The sequence below is a fragment of the Lissotriton helveticus genome, chromosome 7, assembly GCF_964261635.1.
Source record: "Lissotriton helveticus chromosome 7, aLisHel1.1, whole genome shotgun sequence".
Lineage (NCBI taxonomy): Eukaryota > Metazoa > Chordata > Amphibia > Caudata > Salamandridae > Lissotriton > Lissotriton helveticus.
Window position 1 is genome coordinate 1,909,933,192 of NC_136068.1, and position 19,636 is coordinate 1,909,952,827.

A 19,636-nucleotide genomic window follows, 5' to 3' on the forward strand; every position below is an offset into this window, starting at 1 on the left:
TACTGCTCGTTCTATGTGTGCTGAAGAATGCAGCACAGATGGAAACATGAAGTAATGAGGAGAAATAAAGATATTTCTCCTTGTTATGCCTTCCCCGGGAGGGCGTAGCATTTTGCACATTCCCATGTCTACCAGTAATGGAAAATTTGGGAATGCGTCAAGTTCCATGTAACATCCATGCAATGCCCATGGAACGTCTCTCTGCGACAGAGTAACGCAAACCAGGGATTTGCACTGCGCTGTGTTTCTCCAGATTTCTCCAGCCACACAGGGCCACGCATGAAGGGCCTTGTGTGGTTTGATAAATTGCATCTTTGGGGTTGTGTCTCTTTTGCACCATGTTGAGTGGTGCAAAAGCGATGTAATCCCTTGATTAATATGGCCCTCAGTGTGAAGCGACGGGTGTTTTGGCATCGACTCACTCATTTCATGGACTCATTCTGCCATTCTTTTTAGCTTAGTATGGTAATGGGGAAATACAGTCCTTCCTTTTGTTGTCCAGAATGATGTTTAACCCCTTCCGTGCTCATGACGAGCTCAGCTCGTCATGAGGCACGGTCACGCTGTGCTCATGGCGAGCTTAGCTCATCATGACCGTTGCGGAATGCCCACTCAGGGATAATTCCTCTGCTGTGCTGGGCATTCCATTGAAACGGGCGTGGTCATGACGAGCTCAGCTCGTCATGAGCACAGCGCCACCGTGCTGCGTGACGAGCTGAGCTCGTCACGAGCACCGCAACGCTGCACGCGCCCGCCACCCCCAGGACAGCAGGGGAATTAGCCCCGCAGGGAAGGTGTTATATTAACTTTTCTATGTGTTTGTAGGTTGCACACAAGCCCACCTCATTACTGACATTCCTGTTATTGCTCCAACACGCAATGATTATGCCTCATCGAACAGCGGCAGTGTCAATGTTTAAGAGACGGCCTGTGATTTCTTTATTCTGTATCATATGCTCCTTAAGCTCCCTATGCAACGCTTCAACCCCACCGATTCTAGGAGTTACTATGCCCTGTCAGGAGGGGGGCGGCCATTTCAGTGGTGCCTTTTACTTTAGTTGTGTTCTTGGCAAGGGTAGGAGCTGCAGTGGATGTTTGTGTGTGTATAGTATGGTTTCTACCCAACCTGCAGACTTCAGCTCAGTTGTGTGTCTCCAGTATGGTTCACATGTGTGTGGCTGTGAGGGGCAGCAGGAGAAGGAGATGGCTGTGCTTCTGCTGCACAAGGCACCCCACCGCCATGTTGCAGACCCTTCCCTTGGTCCAAATGAGTGAGATCTGAGAGAAGAGCTGCATCTTCTGGGACATTGAATTTTAGGTAAGTAGGAATAGACTCTGCCCCTCTCACTTAATATGCAGTATCCCAGCAGCCTCTGCTCTTCCTCCCTGTGCTACAACTCTGCAGAAGAGCACTGACAACCACGTGTTCATCCATGTTCAGTCACCGCAGGGGTACTGAGCCTCTACACTACTCTGGCACAATTCTGCCTATCCTCGCCCAGTTAGGTCAAGCAATGCTCTACGTTAATAAGGATAACTGGAAGCCGGTGTCTGCCTGTAAACTATCAACCTTACTGGGTTGCATCTGAGTAGAATCAACACATGGATCGAAATGGCAATCCCGTGATATTCGTGCATATTCACTCTAAATCTGCATATTCACACAATGAGCCTGCCTTTACTTACAGTGCACGTGACTTCTCTTCTGGGCACCTGAGACATAGCGACTACCATAAAATGTCAAGATTTCCAAATTTGTTCCCCCAAACAATGATCTACTGCGAGAAGGCAAACTTTACCTTGTAGCATCTGCAATTCTTCTTATGAATGCAAGTAAGTAAGTAATACTTTATTGATGATTCATAAAAATAATTACAATCAAGAATAAAACACCTGTGCAATATATTACAATTAGCAGCAATAGTTAAAACGTGCCTGTGCCAAGTCTTTTAGCAACAATAATTCATGTGCAATTGTATTTAGCAGCAATAATTAAAGGAGCAAATGTGCAGAATGTAATAGCTGGAAAACGTTTTTGAAAAGTTAATTAAGATAGATAATTTCTCCTCTTCAGGACCCACACAATACAGATAATTGATCTTGTAATTAGGATTTATCCAGTTGCTACGAACAATTAAAAAGCTTTTTAGAAAAAAAAATCTCGATTTGTTTTTTCAATTACTATGAACAAATAAAAGCTTGCTAGAGTTTCAAATTCAGGGTCATACACACAACTTTAGAGAGTTATTAGATGGTTACAGATTTTAATTTAAATATAATGGGATTAACAGCATTATCCCTCAAGAACAGTCGTTAACGGTCTATGCAAGCGACTGATTATGGGAATCGCACATGGAGAATAACTTCTTTTCTGCGATACAAACAAACTTTACAAATTGTATGGTGAGGCGGGGCATCTTATGAATGCATTGAATCACATCGGATAGGGAACCTCTTTGATTGGCACTTCCAATAATCATTCTAAACTCCTATTTGAAGTTGTTAAATTTTCCAGCAATCAGCTTTCACTCTCAATCACCCTCAGTCAAATGTTAAGAGTTTGTTCACTTCTTTGATGGTGAAGTTAAATCGATTGCATGTGCCTTGCCTTAAATGTCCGACTTTCTCAAGGTAAAATTCAAAGGTGAGTCAACTAGGTCTGATGTTACGCTAAACACTGCAGGTGACTTACTCAGTATTATTGTGAAAGTGAAACTTCGGGCTCTTGACTGATGTGGTTACTGGTCAGAGTCAGAGTCAATTAAGCTTTATTCAATTTGTAAAAACAGAATCATAAAAGCATACATTTAAAAACAACATAATGAAAAATACCAATACATATAAAATGGGTACATTAAAAAGTGACTAAAAATAGTACAGTACATAGGATACTAAAAAATTTAGCAAGGACACTCAGCTCACAAAACTTAGTACATTAATATTAAAACAGGTAATTGCACTTTCTAGACAGGTTATTTACAAATTGTTCCAAAGTTACATCGAATTCCTAAGCCTAACAACCACTTTTAAATAAGTAGATACGACTTTGATGACATGTGCGTTTTCTAGGGTTTTCAGTTTGTTATAGGCCACTCTGCAGGTTCGTAGGCCCCATGTCTTCAATAAAGGTTTCAAGAATCTTTCCCTCGGGAGCAGATAGAACCTGCAGAATAATATACAGTGAATATTGGACTGGTGTGACATTTTATCACACGGGCAGGTTTCTGTGTCCCCAGTCCAATCATTGCATTGTGGAAAAGGGATCAATCTAAAAAAAGTGTCCATGCGGAAGCGGGTCAAAAGCATACGTGTAAAGGGAGATGTTTCTAAGAGCAAATACTGTTGGACCCCGTCAACAATAGTGGTGAATTGATTCTCTACGACCGTGCTTTTGCCCTTTTCTACAAGCCATCTTTTACTGTCTAAGTGCTGTAAAACCAGTTTCTTAAGAGTAGTTCTGGACACGGTCTCCATGCTTACAGGGTTAAAAAAGTATTCCGGGTGCCCGATGTCTTTAAGCGATTTTCCTACATATTTAAACCATTTGATGTTGTCAGCTCCATCTAAGCTGAGGCAGTCTTTTATAACATCTCTGTTCAGACTTGTCTCCGGTTTTGCCCAGACATTGTGCCACAATAAAATAGGTGAAGATTTTATAATGTCCGAGATATATGGAAGACCTAATTCATTGTGGGCAACATATGTAGCTGTGCCCTTGGGGGTTGCCAGTAAATAACGAAGGAAGGAATTCTCAGAGCGTTGTATAGTATCTGCATGCTCAATCCCCTAGAGGCCAGCTCCAAATGTGCCAGTTGATGTGCATTTGGCTTTATAAATCTGTAAGAGTGCTCCAACCGGTCTTCCTCCCAATTTTTGGGCAAAGTTAGTCAGTGCACCCGTGGCCCTAGAGAATGCTAGGCCCCTTGCGATTGCAGCCGCCTGCTAAGTGCCCCTTCTGTCGAAGATAATACCAAGATATGAAAACCTATCTGTGTTCTCCACTTTTCTCCCGTCCAGGAAGATTGGGCATGGTGTCCTTCTAGTCCCAGTTCCACAGGACATGGTATACGTTTTGGAGACGTTTACACGTAGGCCTCTGTTTTTCATGAAATCAGTGAATTTCCCTACTGTCCTTTGCAGTCCTACCCTTGTCGGGGACATTATATCGGCGGCGTCCGCACATAGGAGTATGGGTATTGGGGTCCCGTTTATTGTAAGATAGTCATGGTATACTTCAGTAAGATGTTGGCCAACCGCATTAATGTATAGGGTAAGGAGCAGAGGTGCTACAATGCACCCCTGTCTTACTCCTCTGCGGATCTGAAACTTATCAGAGCACTCGCCCCTCCTTCCATATCTGACTCGTGCTCCTGCCCCCCTATTAAGTTCTTTTATGAACAGAAGGATTTGTTTGTCTGAGCCAATCTCAGAGAGTATCGCCCAGACCATCCCATGGTCTTCGCAATCAAATGCGGAACTTAAGTCCACGAAGGTCACAAAAAGATTTCCTTTTTTAGCCTGGGTGTATTTGGCTATTATTAGTGCCAGGTTAAGGCTTTATTCTATGGTGCCTTTGCCTGCTCTAAAGCCATATCGTAGGTTTGAAATAACATCGTGCTCTTCCGTCCAATCCTGGATTCTGTTTAAGATGATCCTCCCGGCAACCTTCATCAGGGCATCGAGTAGCGAAATCGGGCGGACTGATGTGGTTACTGGTAATATTGCTCAATAATTGACTTGGCAGATGGCACCTTACTGGATGGCTTAGACCATTCATCTTAGGCACATGCGTGTTCCCAGACGGTGTAACCAGTGATCTAACCAACCTGTTTCCTACATCAGCACTTTCCTTCCTACATAAGGTGATTTGAAGTTTTGTCTCTGCTCAGCTACCTGAGCATATCTTGGTCAAACCACTGCTAGATACATTTCAGGTTTGTTTCTAAAAGAGTTGTAGAATGGAGTCCATGCTTTGACGAGTTGAAATAATGTATACGGGTATCCCAGCGCTGGAACGTCATGCCCACTTATGCATGTAGACTTATCCGCTGCCTTCAGTGCTGTTTATTAAACCTCTCTGATCAACATCCTCAAAGACTGCATAGGTAATTATGGTGCAAATAAATTGGTCTACCTCCTACTTGTAGAACATTGGCAATGCCTATAGGTCTGGCTTTAAAGGGACATCGTATAGTATTATAAAGCATTACAATTACATAGCATGGCAATGAATATTTGTGTTCAAGCAAAGAACTGTAGAATAGTATTCGCGTAGGTAAAACTTCGGGTGACAGAAGGACTGTCAAGCCAGACCTAAAAATCCATATAGGTTGATGACTGTCCATTTCTGATTGATGCTGCTGCCAGAGAAAGGCAAACACCATGAATGAATCTATTTATCTAAGACACTTTAAAAGCAGTACAATGTCATCTGTGTGCCCCTGAGAAGTTAAGCTCAGCCAGCTTGATGAATGAATAAATTGATCACAGTTGCCTGGACGGCAAGTACTTTTTTGTGGGAGCACACAACTTCTTTCCAATCAAAACAGATACTCCTGGTTCCTGGCATGTGGATGGAGCCAAAGCCCTACTCTAATGATGCTCACATGATTGTCTGGTGACAGATACACCATCAAGCGGCACCATAAAAACTTGGAACTTCATGGCTAGACTTGTTAACTTGCAATGAGGTCTGGTGACTCAGTGGACTAAAGCAGTCACTGCAGGGGCCTGTGTTCGACCTCATGGCCACAGGTTCAAATCCTAGCAGGTCCACTCAGCCTTTCGTCCATTTGAGGTCGATAAAATGAGTACCATTGAGTTGGGTAACAATAAACATCTGTTATTCAGCGCCAGGACACCTTCGGGTAATTGTGCGCTTTACAAATACACCTGTTATGTTAATTTTCAAGGTTCGATAGTGCCGATGGCATTATTCAAGCTCTATGGGCCAGATGTATTAAAGGGTTTTGCCCATTCTGTGTCTATGGGGAAATGTGTTGATACATATGGCCCTATACGCAGTGCTTTTAATGGGAGAATACACACACTCTCCAATTACAAATGTCTGTTCAGTTAAAGCACTGTCTATATGTGACTGCATTGGTAGCATCTTCAGTAGCTGGGGTGCCCACTTCTTCAATATGCGCGGGACTCTGAGGTTGTCTTCAAAATCTCATCTGCTAAGGATATGTTCTGATCTCTCTAGAATCCTGGAGACTTTACAGATATGGATGGCCACCTGTCACCTGAAGCTGAACCCTCGAATAAGGAAATTCCTGCCTATCTCGCCCAAAATTTCAGCCTATTTGTAAACCAGCCTTCATAAAATCTTAGGGTGTCATCCTGAATAACAGGTCTAGGAGGCCATTTAGAGCTTGTTTTAATAATGCATACATCATTACACAGCCGATGCATAGTTCTGCCAGAGCTGCGCCTCCCCATTCCATTCAGGGCTAGGGCATCCAGAGGTCTCTTCTGGTGGAGCATCAGTCAGCGCCACTGGCAGAAATGCTTGTTCCAGCAGTCTGGGGTCCATAGTGACATTCACATCATACTATTTAACTTTGGACAACCATCACCTGGTTTCTTCAGCCTGGACCATCATGTAAAGCATGGCAGGCCCCAGTTGGCAAATCATGCAATGGCCCCGATACGCAAGGAAAAACCTCCCTGCCTTTCTGTCATGGGCTAAAGAACGATGATGGACTAAACCCAGATCTGTTGACTGGGTGTGAGTGTTTGATTGGTTGAGATGCTCCATCCATCACCACCCCCTTTTGTACCGCTTTGACGCCATAAGTGTGGCAGGGTATGCTCAGACGTGAGTCCCTTGCTCACTTTGCCATTGGATTCAAGCAAGCCGGGCTGAAGACGGCTGTAATGCCAGAAACCGGTCCTCGGAAGCTTGTTTCCGGTCCAGGGAAGGCATGGCTTGGCAGTTCGGGCTGGACTGTTCCCATGAGGCACAGACTCAGACTGATTTTCATATGGCCATGTCTCAACTGGGGTGGCAGAGTGGGCTAAAGAACGATGATGGATTAAACCCAGATCTGTTGACTGGGTGTGAATGTTTTATTGGTTGAGATGCTCCGTCCATCACCACCCCCTTTTGTACCGCTTTGTCGCCATAAGTTGGCAAGGTATGCTCAGACGTTGAGTCCCTTGCTCACTTTGCCACTGGATTCAAGCAAGCCGGGCTGAAGACGGCTATAATGCCAGAAACCGGTCCTCGGAAGCTTGTTTCCGGTCCAGGGAAGGCATGGCTTGGCAGTTCGCGCTGGATTGTTCCCATGAGGCACAGGGTCAGACTGATTTGCATATAGCCATGTCTGAACTGGGGTGGCAGAGTGGGCTAAAGAACGGTGATGGATTAAACCCAGATCTGTTGACTGGGTGTGAGTGTTTGATTGATTCAGATTCTCCGTCCATCACCACCCCCTTTTTGTACCGCTTGTTATTTTGTTATGCATGAAAAACAGTACTCTTTGGGAGATTGTTCGTGCACAACTAAACACTTTAAGTAGGTGACATATCTTATGCAGCTGTTCGCTAAAGTGTTTAGTTGACGACACGAGCAGAGCTCGCCACAAGCACTGTGGCACTGCGCGCGGGGGAATTAGCCCCACGGGGAAGGGGGTTAAGAAAGGGTTGGTGCCTTCGGGGCTGCCATAGTGGTTCTTCCACTGAAGGCCCATAGATCCCTTCCAGGATGCATGCATCTCAAAATCTTCTGAGCAGTCCTAGGAGAACATTTGGGCTGTGGTTTAATAACCAGTTCTGCAGTGTTTCTCTTCTGTGAGCTCTTTATCTCGTCTCCTAAAATATTTTTATATTTTTCTTGCCCATATTTTACCCTTTAGCAGAAATTTGGATCAGCCCAGAATCTACATTTAATGAAGATCTTTTTCCAATCGAAGCATATTAATCATTGCCCTGTCAGTACACTGCATTCACAATAACTATATATTGTCACTTTGCTATGTTGCCACTATAATACTCTTCCTGTCCTGGGCATCTAAAGCTGTGCACTAAAGAGAGACCATTTGCAGCCTATAATAATAGGTGGTACATATCTGTATGTGAATTTGTATGTCTGTTACTGTGAGCACATGCATCTGTGTGTCTATGTGTATATATTTGTGTCCATATGTGTGGGCATGAGCCTGTGTGTATGCAGATATATACTTGCATGTTTGTGTTTATGTATGTTTGTGATTTGTGTGTGTCTGGCGTAGGTGCACTTTAAATAGGTATATGTGTGTATCTGTATATTTGTGTCTGCATGTGTGTGTTCTTAAGTGTGTATCTTGTATATGTGAGGATGTGCATCTGCCTGTGCACCTGTGTTTATGCATGTCATTCAGTGCATGTGTATGCATATTTTTTAATGCCAGTTGTGCTTGTTTGTATGTGTGTGAATGTGTTTTCACACATGTACACATGTATATGTGAGCACAACACACTTGAGTGTGTATGTATATGCATATTGTTAGAAATTGGGTTTCTGGTTGGCCGAAGTAAGCCCCCTGTCCAAGCATGAACCACAATCCAAGTCAGGGTAAGTCACAACACCCCCTAAATTATCCTGAGCACACCCTCCGGTGGCTTGGCACAGAGCAGGCAAGCTTAACCTAAGAGACAATGTGTAAGGTATTTATGTAACACTTCAAACATTTACACAGTAAAAACACCACAAAAATAGTCTAATCCAGGAAACAAAAATAGAGATTTCATTTTAGAAATTAAACAAGACCAAATCGACAAAAAAGGCAATAAGTAGAAGTTAAGATATGAATTTTTTAAGAATAAATGTAAAATAGCACTTAGAAGGATGAAGCGTTTAAATGGGTTATTTGGTTCTGCTGGATCGGGGCAAAGTCAAAAGATAAGGCTGACCACGATGGGGCACCAGTGGCTACAGGGACCCACTTGGGCTGCTGATCCATAGTACCTTGACCTGGGATACGTCATCACCTACAAAGATGTGAAGTGCTGCCGAGGTGATGAGTTGGTGTCCAGCCACACAGTGGACAAGATGCATCGATTTTCTTCATGGAAATGCTATGATGCATGGGTTCAGAGTGTGAGGCACTGGTTCCAAATGTGATGTGTGGCTCCTGCTCCTGCAGAAGGGGATGCACATAGTCTGTTCCATGCAAAAACGAAGATGTGGTGGTTCCAACTCACGCAGGGTGAAGATGTAACAGGTCAGATATGGATCCAGGACAGGGGTGGCACTACTTGGCAGGGCAGACTCAGTCTATAGAGTCCAGATGCAGATGCCGGTAGTTGAAGTCTTTGATATCCCTGAGACTTGGAACAGGCGGCAAGCCAGCAAGTCACTAAGCCCTCTGAGTCATTCTGGGTTCAAGTGATACTAGCCCAGTCCTTCTCACCCAAGCAGGCGAACAGCAGGCAGGAGGGTAGCTCGGCAAAGCAAGAGCACAGCAATAAAATAGTCCAGAAAGGCAGCAGTCCATCAGAGTGGAAATCCTTTCAGCAGCACAGTAGTTCCTCTTCCTGGCAAAGTGGTCACAGGTCCAAAAGTGTACTGAAGTCATAGAGTCAGAGATACAGTACTTATATCCAATGGTACCTTTGAAGTGGGGAAGATTACAAAGAAAGCTTTGAAGTGCACAGAGTTCCTCCCTTCCTGTCCTGCTCCAGGCTCACTATAGGGGTTATACAGCCCTGTGTGTGGGGACAGGACATATCCTATACAGGTGTAAGTGTGAGAATGTGCCCAGTTCCTCCCTCCCATCTGCCAGAAAGGCCTATCAAGTCACATCTAAGCTCCCTTTGTATGTGGCTGTCTAGAGGGAATACATAAAGCCCAGCCGTCACCAAATCCAGAGTGAACAGAAACAGGCAGCAGGCATCAAATGGCTAAAGTAGGTAAATGCCAACTTTCTAAACATGGCCATTGCTATATGTAATTTAAAATCCAAATTCCCCATACGTTGTGATTTTAAATTGGGAGTCCATTTACACCAAACTTGAAAAGTCTATCTCTTCACAATTGAGAATTACACTTAAAAGATGTAATAAGGTAAATCCAATGTTATCCTATGGGAGAGATAGACCTTGCAGTACTGAAAAACAAGATTGGGAGTTTTTCACTGCCAAGACATGTAAAACGTAAACGTTAATGTCCTCCCTTTCAAATACATTGCACCCTGCCCTGTGGGTTAGACAGGGCTTACTTTAGAGGTGACTTATATTTATAACAAGCACTTGCAATGCAATTCGTTTGAGAGTCTGTGTGTGTGTGCGCGCATGTGTGTGCATGCATGTGCGTATGTGTGTATGTGGGTGTATGCATGTGTGTGTGTGTATGTGCGTGAGTGCTTGCGTGTTGGTGTGAGTGTGTATGTGTGGATGTGTGCATGCATGTGTGTGTATGTGGGTGTTGGTGTGAGTGTGTATGTGTGTGTGTGTTTGGACATGTGTGTTTGTGGGTGTTGGTGTGAGTGTGCGTGTGCATGTGTGGGCGCGCGCCTGTGCGTACGCGCGCCTCAGCCTGAGATTGCGTGTTGGCTCAGGGGGATTAGCCAGAGCACAGAGCGTAGAGTGCCCGCTGCCCACTGTGCGGAGAGGCATGCACTGCCATCCATCGCTCTCAGTCTGGAGCAGCAGGACGCAGGCATGAGGCTCTCGCACCAGACTCGGTGAGGCACGCGCCACCATGGCCCCATCACTGCCCAGCTGAGGGGCTCCGCCGCCTCTACGGACTGAAGGTGAGTGCCAGGAGTAGTGTGGGGTGTGGCGAGGTGGCTGGAGGCAGCAGGGCTCCCCTGTGCAGGTCAGCTTTGTACAGTACAAGCCAGGGATAGATGCAGAAGCAGAGGGTCCCTTAAGTAGGTCAGCGCGGCTGCCAGCTGCTCCATTGTCCCCGCATATGGAACTGAACCACTCTGTGCTGGGGACGTGCCGGGGCGGGGGGCTGCGCACGCGCTCCCTTTCTTCTGCACTGTGCATGTCTCACGCACATCTCACGCACCTCGCTGCTGCTTCCGTGGGTTTAAGAGATTTCTGAAGAGTTCTTCTTTTTAATTCACAAAAACATTCAAGATTGTACATGTACTATCACCGTATCATCCCAGGCAGAGATATTAAAGTAAACACCTGGCGTAAATAAGACGTGGGCGGGACGGCCGTGTGGTGGCCTGCCACCCCCCCCCCCCCCACCCTCCCCCCGCTTCTGTGTATTCAATGTAAAGCACATACGGAGGGTGCGTGTGACTCTGCAACGTGCACGGAATAAGTGACACGTCGGCCGGCTCTGGGATTCGTGCTCAGATAAGAGTTGTCTGCACACAGTTTAATTCCCGGGTTTTTCCACCCAGAGGGCTCCCTTGCATCCCTTCACCCCCAGCTAGCATCCTTTCGGTGCTGCATCTGTTTCGAGTGTCCGTGTCCGGGCCTTCCAGGGGCCACTCGTGCGCCGCCTCAAGTGCGCTTCGGTGCGCTTGAGCGGGTGTCCGGGCCTTCCAAGGGGGCCACTCTCGTGCGCCGCCTGAAGTGCGCTTCGGTGCGCTTGAGCGGGTGTCCGGGCCTTCCAAGGGGGCCACTTCTGCGCCGCCCGATGCGCGCTTCGGTGCGCTTGAGCGGGTGTCAGGGGCTTCCAGGGGCCACTCGTGCGCCGCCTGAAGTGCGCTTCGGTGCGCTTGAGCGGGTGTCCGGGCCTTCCAAGGGGGCCACTCTCGTGCGCCGCCTGAAGTGCGCTTCGGTGCGCTTGAGCGGGTGTCAGGGGTGATCGCGCGGAACGGAATCTGACAAATTACAGGAGTTTCGCACGAACTACGCCGGGAAGCGTCGCTCTCTTTTATTCTCTCGCTCCCACCGTCGTTTCACAGTCACCGGCTGCTGAATAGTGTCCTTTCCTCGCCTTGGACATCGGGGGTGTTCGTGTGAATTGCTCTTGGGATGGAGGCCGCATTTAGGGACCTAAAAGCTCGACAAACCCTCCTTTCATCACTCACACTAGGCGCAAGGGCGGTGGGCTCCCCAAGTTAGATTGAGGGGGTGCAGGAGGGCTGTGGCGGGGGCACTGAGCCACCGAGGCCTGCAGGAGCCCGGGATATACCAAAAATATTTGGGGGCAGATTTACAAGCCCCTTGCGCCTCTTTTACGCCGCCGTTGCGTCACTTTTGTGACGCAGCGGTGGCGCAAAAGATGCGCCATGGTGCGGGGTATTTACAACGTGACGCATCTGGGAGATGCGTCACGTTATAAACCCCTGCGCCATAAGGAGGCGTTCTGGCGCATGGGGGGGGGCTCGTTCCTGCGCAGGAACGCCTCCTAAAAGTGGCTGAGTGAAATCTACAAGATTTCACTCAGTCACTTTTAGGCCAATGCTGCGTCAAAACCCTGCACCTGCTTGATGCTGGCGTAAGGCTTGACACAGCATTGGACAGATAGGGCCCCCCAGAGCATTGCTGGAGCTGCGTCACGCTTGCGACGCAATTCCAGCAATGCGTCACCTTTGCGACACAGATGCGTCACGCATCGGTGCCGTTTTTGCACCATGGTGCGCTGCTTTGTAAATGCGGCGCACTATGGGTGGCGGAGCTGCGACGCACAATAAGTGGCGCATCTCTGGGGATGCGCCAGTTATTGTAAATCTGCCCCATTGTTTTTTTCTGACCCACCGCCCAGCGACGCATCGACGTCCTGCTTATAAAGGTGCAAAGTCAAAGTTACGTTTGTTTGTGGTGTGGATGGGTTTGTTCAAAATGGGGGCAAATTGTTGGTATAGTGCTTTTAAAAGTGCAAGCCGCATAAGGAATATATTTATCATTTAGTGTTATGTGTTAATCTCTATGTGTATTTAAAGTATACATACAATATATATATATATATATATATACAAGGTAAATCATATAGTTTGCACAAAAAGCGAAAATAGAAGTCTATGTTGCTGTATGCAGCCTTAAGGTGTCTTTATTATAGATGTGCTTGGTTTTCATAAGTGGATAGCCACAGCCAACGCGTTTCGCCCAGACATGGGCTTCTTCAGGGTGATTTCAAAATGTGGTAATCTCGTCAGGGGAGTTTAGTTAGGTCTGCATCTTATTCAAATCTGCGTGGGGTCATAGGGTGAAAGAGGAGTTAACCTCTTTTGAATGAAGCACTAATAGTCCAATTAGTGAGAGGCCTCAAGTCTCCGTCTTAGTTATGATGATCCGTGTTAGAGGCAATACGTATTTGTGTAAAAAAAGCTCCAAGCACATCTATAATAAAGACACCTTAAGGCTACAAGAGCAACGTGGACTTCTTTTTGTTGTGCTTTTTTGTGCATACTATATGATTTACCTTGTATATATATATTGCCTCTCATACCCTTTGAATGATTGATACGATATGCCTACTGGTAGGAGAAGTCTCTGGACAAGATGACCTTGGTAGGAAATATCTCTGGAGAAGGTGGCCCACGTTAGCAGTTACCTGTTGGGTAACCGTTACCTGTTGGGTACTCGCAAATTGCGCATGCAATCTCCCATTCATTTCTATGGGCCTGTAGGCCAATAGGAATAAATGGGAAGCCATTCCTTAATTGTGACTCGCAAGTTGCGAGACGCAATAAAGGAATTTGTAGGAATCGCTATTGTTTTAGTGAGTCCTATATGCATAGGCTTTTGCTATTCCTTATTAGCGAATCCTTATTTTTTGCTTAAAAGGCATCGCAAATGACGTGGTTGATGCATATGCCAGTTAGTCTAAGGTTCACAGATAATTGGACTATTTTCCATAGCTAACACTATATATAATTAAAATGCAACTGTATAGGAGATTTGGGAACTTTTCTCAAAAGCAAAAATAAAAATGAATTGTATATTGTCAGTAAAATTATTGAACAACCGACAAAATAAAGACAGGTTCTGGGTGGTTTGTTATCTCCAAGGAGTGTCAGAAACTACCCTAAATGCAAAGTAGTGCCTCCAAGAAAATATATGTCAAAATATAGGACAAAGAATACATTTTACAGATCCCAGGGTATTATTATAGGGAGTGAGTTTGCATGAACTTTCTAAAAATGTTTGTAACTGCTTCACATCAGCCAGTGTCCTATTCTTATTGTACCAAAACATCTGTGGGAGTTCTATGCTAACCAGATATTTCCGGCTTTCTTTTAGTTGTGCTCAAAGTTCTTGCAGTTTTAACTATGTAATCTGGGCCAGCTTTAGCGTTGGTGGTGCCCGGTGCAACAATGTTTGCTGGCGCCCCCAAATGACCACCTCCATCACAGATTCTTTACTCAGCACATTTTAACAGAGCCCAAGTCTCTATAACCACTCTCTCTCAGATGCATTTAATAAGTTATAGCACCACACATACCAGTGTAGGGGGGCAGAGTACTTTGCATCACACTCACATTACCTAGAGACAATCAACCATACATTTGTAAATCAGCGTATATGACATGTTACATAAATCAGAGACTTACAAGGTTTACGAGTGACATGTCATCGATACTGTCAGAAGCATTGTTTAAAAGTGCTTTGTCCAAGGAAGCACAAACTCAGAATTTAAAGAGGAACACCATAGCCAGGTGTTCTCTGTAATATTAAGACTCGATTTCTATCCAAATGAATCCTTTTTGCAACATTAATCTATGTTCTAAAACAATCAATCAATCAATCAATGCATTTATAGAGCACTCTATTCACCCGGGAGGGTCTCAAGGCGCTGAAGAGAGGGGGGTGCTGTCACTGCCCGAATAGCCAGGTCTTGAGGTGTTTCCTGAAGGTGAGGTGGTCCTGGGTCAGACGTAGGTGGGCGGGGAGGGAGTTCTATGTCTTGGCAGCTAGGTAGGAGAACAATCTTCCTCCGGTGGTGTTTCTGCAAATCCATGGGACGGTGGCGAGGGCGAGGCTGGTGGAGCGGGGCTGGCGGGTCGGGGTGTAGAAGGTGAGGCGGCCCATGTCGTGGAGCGCCTTGTGTGCGTGGGTGAGGAGCCTGAACGTGATCCTTTTGCTGACGGGGAGCCAGTGCAGGCTTCTTAGGTGGGCAGATATGTGGCTGTGGCAAGGGACGTCGAGGATTAGTCTTGCGGAGGCGTTCTGTATGCGCTGAAGTCATTTCTGAGGTTTGGCTGTGGTTCCTGCGTATAGGGCGCCCCCTTAGTCCAGTCGGCTGGTGACGAGGGCCTGGGTGACCGTCTTTCTGGTTTCGGTGGGGATCCACCGTAAGATCTTTCGGAGCATGCACATGAGGATGCGATGGCGTTGACTTGTTTGGTCATCGAGAGTGAGGAGTCCAAGATGAATCCCAGGTTGCGTGCGTGGTCCGTGGGTGTCGGTGCCGTGCCCAGCGCTGTGGGCCACCAGGAGTCGTCCCAGGCGGAAGGGGATTGTACGAGGATGAGGACCTCATCTTGTCTGAGTTCAGTTTCAGACGGCTGAGCTTCATCCATTGCGCGACGTCTTTCATTCCTTCCTGGAGGTGGTTTTAGCGGTGGCTGGGTCCTTGGTGAGGGATAGTATCAGCTGGGTGTGGTCGGCATAGGAGATGATGTTGAGGTTGTGTTAGCGTGCGATGGCAGCGAGGGGGCTCATGTAGATATTGAAGAGGGTTGGGCTGAGCGAGGAGCCTTGGGGTACGCCGTAGATGATCTCGGTGGCCGCAGAGCGGAAGGGAGGGAGGCGGACTCTCTGGGTTCTGTTGAAGAGGAATGAGGTGATCCAGTCCAGGGCTTTTTCTTGGATCCCAGTGTCGTGGAGGCGGGTTATTAGGGTGCGGTGGCAGACGGTATCAAAGGCGGCTGAGAGGTGTAGGAGTGAAGAACTCGAAAATTTTGCTCTCAGGGAATACTTACTAATATAACAAGAACTTGGCACAACCTCTGAAAATATGAAAAAGACATCTTTATTAAATACAATTAAGTGAGGCTACGTCACCCAACTGCCTTAGCAATTGAATGAGGCAGTCTCAGGAAATACAGATAACAGAGCTCTTATATATGTTTTAGGTTACATGACTCAGCACAACAGTAAGGGGCTTATGCAAGCATGCAAAAACCCCAACATTCCTTATTTACAGTTTGACCAATCCCATGTATACAGGACCAAAGCATTGTATGATGACAAACCCATTTTTCAGTTTGTCCAGCCCAAAATTAATCATCAAACAAACCCATAGAAACATTCTTCTTTAGACAAGCTGGACAAGACCCATAATGAAAAGGCCCGCAGCCCACATCATAAATAGACCATAAAGAAGGAGCAGAAACAGATAGGAGCAAGATAAAGGGGTGTGTGCGTGTACAATAAACATTGCAATGTCCTGCTCTTTGATCTCTATCTGACCAGCTGCCTAACAAGGAACTGGTTCAGCGAGGTCAGCCTCGGGCAAGGGAGTCAGCTTGTTCAGGTCACACAGAAGTCAGCTAAGGTGTATGTGTCCCTAGAGACTCGAATTTGGCTGTAGTTATAAGCCTATGTGAGGGCAACTCACAAAATGGCTGCTGTACACAAAATGGAAGCCAAGGGTTCAGTACGAAAATGACGATTTCGAGGTGAAATCGTTACTGGAATATGACGAAAATGCTTGTACATAGTGTACTAGCCATTCTCGGTCTTTTGATATAAAAATCGTCATGCTACGACAAAGTTTATTACACGAGTCCAGAATTTTGAGTACCACAGGAGGATAAGAGCGGTTGTTTCCCCTTTGTTCATCAGGGTCCTGATGTCGTCGGTGGATGCCATGAGGGCGGTCTCGGTGCTGTGGTTGGCTCGAAAACTGGACCGGGATGGGTCAAGGGAGTTGTTTGCCTCAAGGAATGTAGTCAGTTGTTTATTGACGGTCTTCTTGATGACTTTTGCTTGGAAGGGAAGGAGAGAGATGGGGCGGAAGTTCTTGAGGTCCTTAGGGTCCGCTGTGGGTTTCTTTAGAAGGGCATTGATCTCTGCGTGCTTCCAGCTTTCTGGGAAGGTGGCGGATGTGAAGGAGTTGTTTATGACAATCCGGAGGTGGGGTGCGATGATGGTGTCGGCCTTGTTGAAGATGTGGTGAGGGCATGGGTCCGAGGGGGAGCCAAAGTGGATGGTGTTCATGATGTGGGTGGTGTCTTCAGTGCTGATGGGTGTCCAGGCACTGAGGATGGTGGTGGGGGGCGTTTGGTGAGTGGTGGCGGAGTTTGGGCGCCGAAGCTGTTGTGTATATCTATACTTTGCAGTGTGCATGTAGTTCTTTGATATAAGTTTATAGCTCGGAGGGGCATATTACCAACAACTAGCGATAGTTATCGCTAAATGTGATTAGCGAGTTTTTTTTATCGCCAAGCATCGCCGGATATTATTGCAGAGATGACGTGCTATTAGAAACGTTTATCTATAAAGAGACAAAATATCCGGCGATAGCGGCAAAATGCGTGAATATCGCTGAGAATACAGTGATATTTACGCATTAACGCCAATAGGATCTTAGCCATAATATCCACCTCCCATTGGATATAATGGCTAAGAACTGGTCTGCGAGATCAATGGGTGGAGAGGGAAGGAATCCGTGATCCATTCAATTCCCTTGGGTCAATAGCATCTAATCATATGAGAAGGATCACTTGTCCTGCATTACTACGAAAAGGTTGTTCCAACACTGGCCCTAATGTTCACATACTGGTATACATCCTACTAACAATCTGACCTTGGTGACAGACATATATCAATCAAAATGTATTTTATAATTTTTTTATTTTCAATTTGTTCATTATTTTATGTTATTCATTATTCTTTAATTTGTAAAAAGCATTTAATCACAAATTCAATTTTATAAACATTTTCAAAATTCATGGCAAATACAAAAGATAATAAATATGTACAAAGAAATAACACAGAATACTTCAGAAAAACACCACATGATATCATACACACAGTCTCAGAATACTACCCCATTCACACCCATACTTCATTCAAACCACACCATCAAGGGAAAAAGGGAGAACTGAGTCTTAGTTGGCAGAATCTTCACGCCAACTTGAAGGTCTCAAAAACCAGCATGAGACCGCGCACCAGGTCGACGCGCGTTTCGGCGGCTCAAGGCCACCTTCCTCAGGACCTCTTTCGTACAATCTAATCCAAGATATCAGGGGACCTACAATATATATATAAAAGAAAAAAGATATGCTGTCACCATGTATTCTCTCATAAAAATTAGAGAAAAAACGAAGTCTACAAGTGAAGAAAGACATTGCTCAGATTAACATAGTAGCTCTACACATGACCACAAATTACAGACAAGTGCATAAGGTAGAGTTATCAAACATACATGAGAGATATGGTGATTTATCGTAGAAGCACCTAATATTCTGCTAATCAAGTAGGCAGTGTTAATGATAGTTACACCTATCTACAGACACTACTACAGTGCATGTTAAAGAGAAAAAAAAAGTTTCCATTTCTATGTAATACCACACGAGGGCATGGAACACAAAATGTTATGAAGGAACATAGGCCTACTTACGGTTAAAAACAATTTGCTGTTCCTAATCCATAAATCATATTCTCATGTAAGACAACCAACTTAAATAATTAGTCGTGAAGATCGTGTTTGAGACAACTAAGAAACAAAGAGAGATGCCCCACTCTAAGTATTCATTTAGTCACGTGAGTGCAAGCATACAAGACCCACCCTTCTGTTTAGAGCCTGTTCTTACCAAATCTAAAGGCAGCGAGGGGCCAGATCTTAGCGTTAATTGAATTCTTTATAATAATGTATGTCTGGTCTTCCACAGGGCAATAAAGCTAAAACACAAAATACACCAATATTTAGGATTATATAGTTTTCTGAAAACGTTTTACTGTCATATATAACCTAGTAGCTTATGATAGGAAACACACCTTTTGACCAAGCGATAACTTCCTTTCTTTATTCCAGGTTCGAGATAATACTCCAAAGTGTATTCACTTGGTGGAGACGAAGATTGCTTGCTCAGCCCGTCGGAAATCTAAAGCGTAAGAACACAAATTGTATCACAAAAAACGAAGGAACGTAAATTGTATCACAAAAAACGAAGGAACGTGAGGTCACGAGCGAGATACGCACTAAACGTTCCAAAACGTAAATGAGTACGATAGGAGAGTGTGGTTCTATCTCTCCGATCTTATGCCCCACAGCAGTGCTGCTTACCATGAAATCGTACGTTGTACAGGTACATGCTCCCTTCTGCCTGATGTCATCATTGCAAACGGTACTCTGGGCTGAATCTCAAACTTTTAAGCCCTGGACGGAAGCATGTCTTAACGCGATACTACCTAGTAGCCCGACGCGATCTCGAGTGTGAGGAAAGACTAAAAATAGTTGAGGGACTACATTACATCTCTATATCATCGCAAAAGTATCAGCGAATGCGATCTAAAAAGCAAACAATAAGTCCAGTGTCAATGGTCCTTATAGAAACAACAGGATGATACCCGAACATCATTAATTCACCTAATTCCCGCTACTGAAAAGTCATAACGACCATGAATTAACAAAATAAAGGAGAGAGTCTCAAATTGCTAATGTTTATATGTGGCTATATCTTCCGGCGAATTACGAGTCTAATGCATACTCAAATGAGAGGGGTATTTTTTGGATACACTAGTGTAATAGCTAGTGTCCAGAAAAGCTATTGGGTAAAAAGGCCAGTCT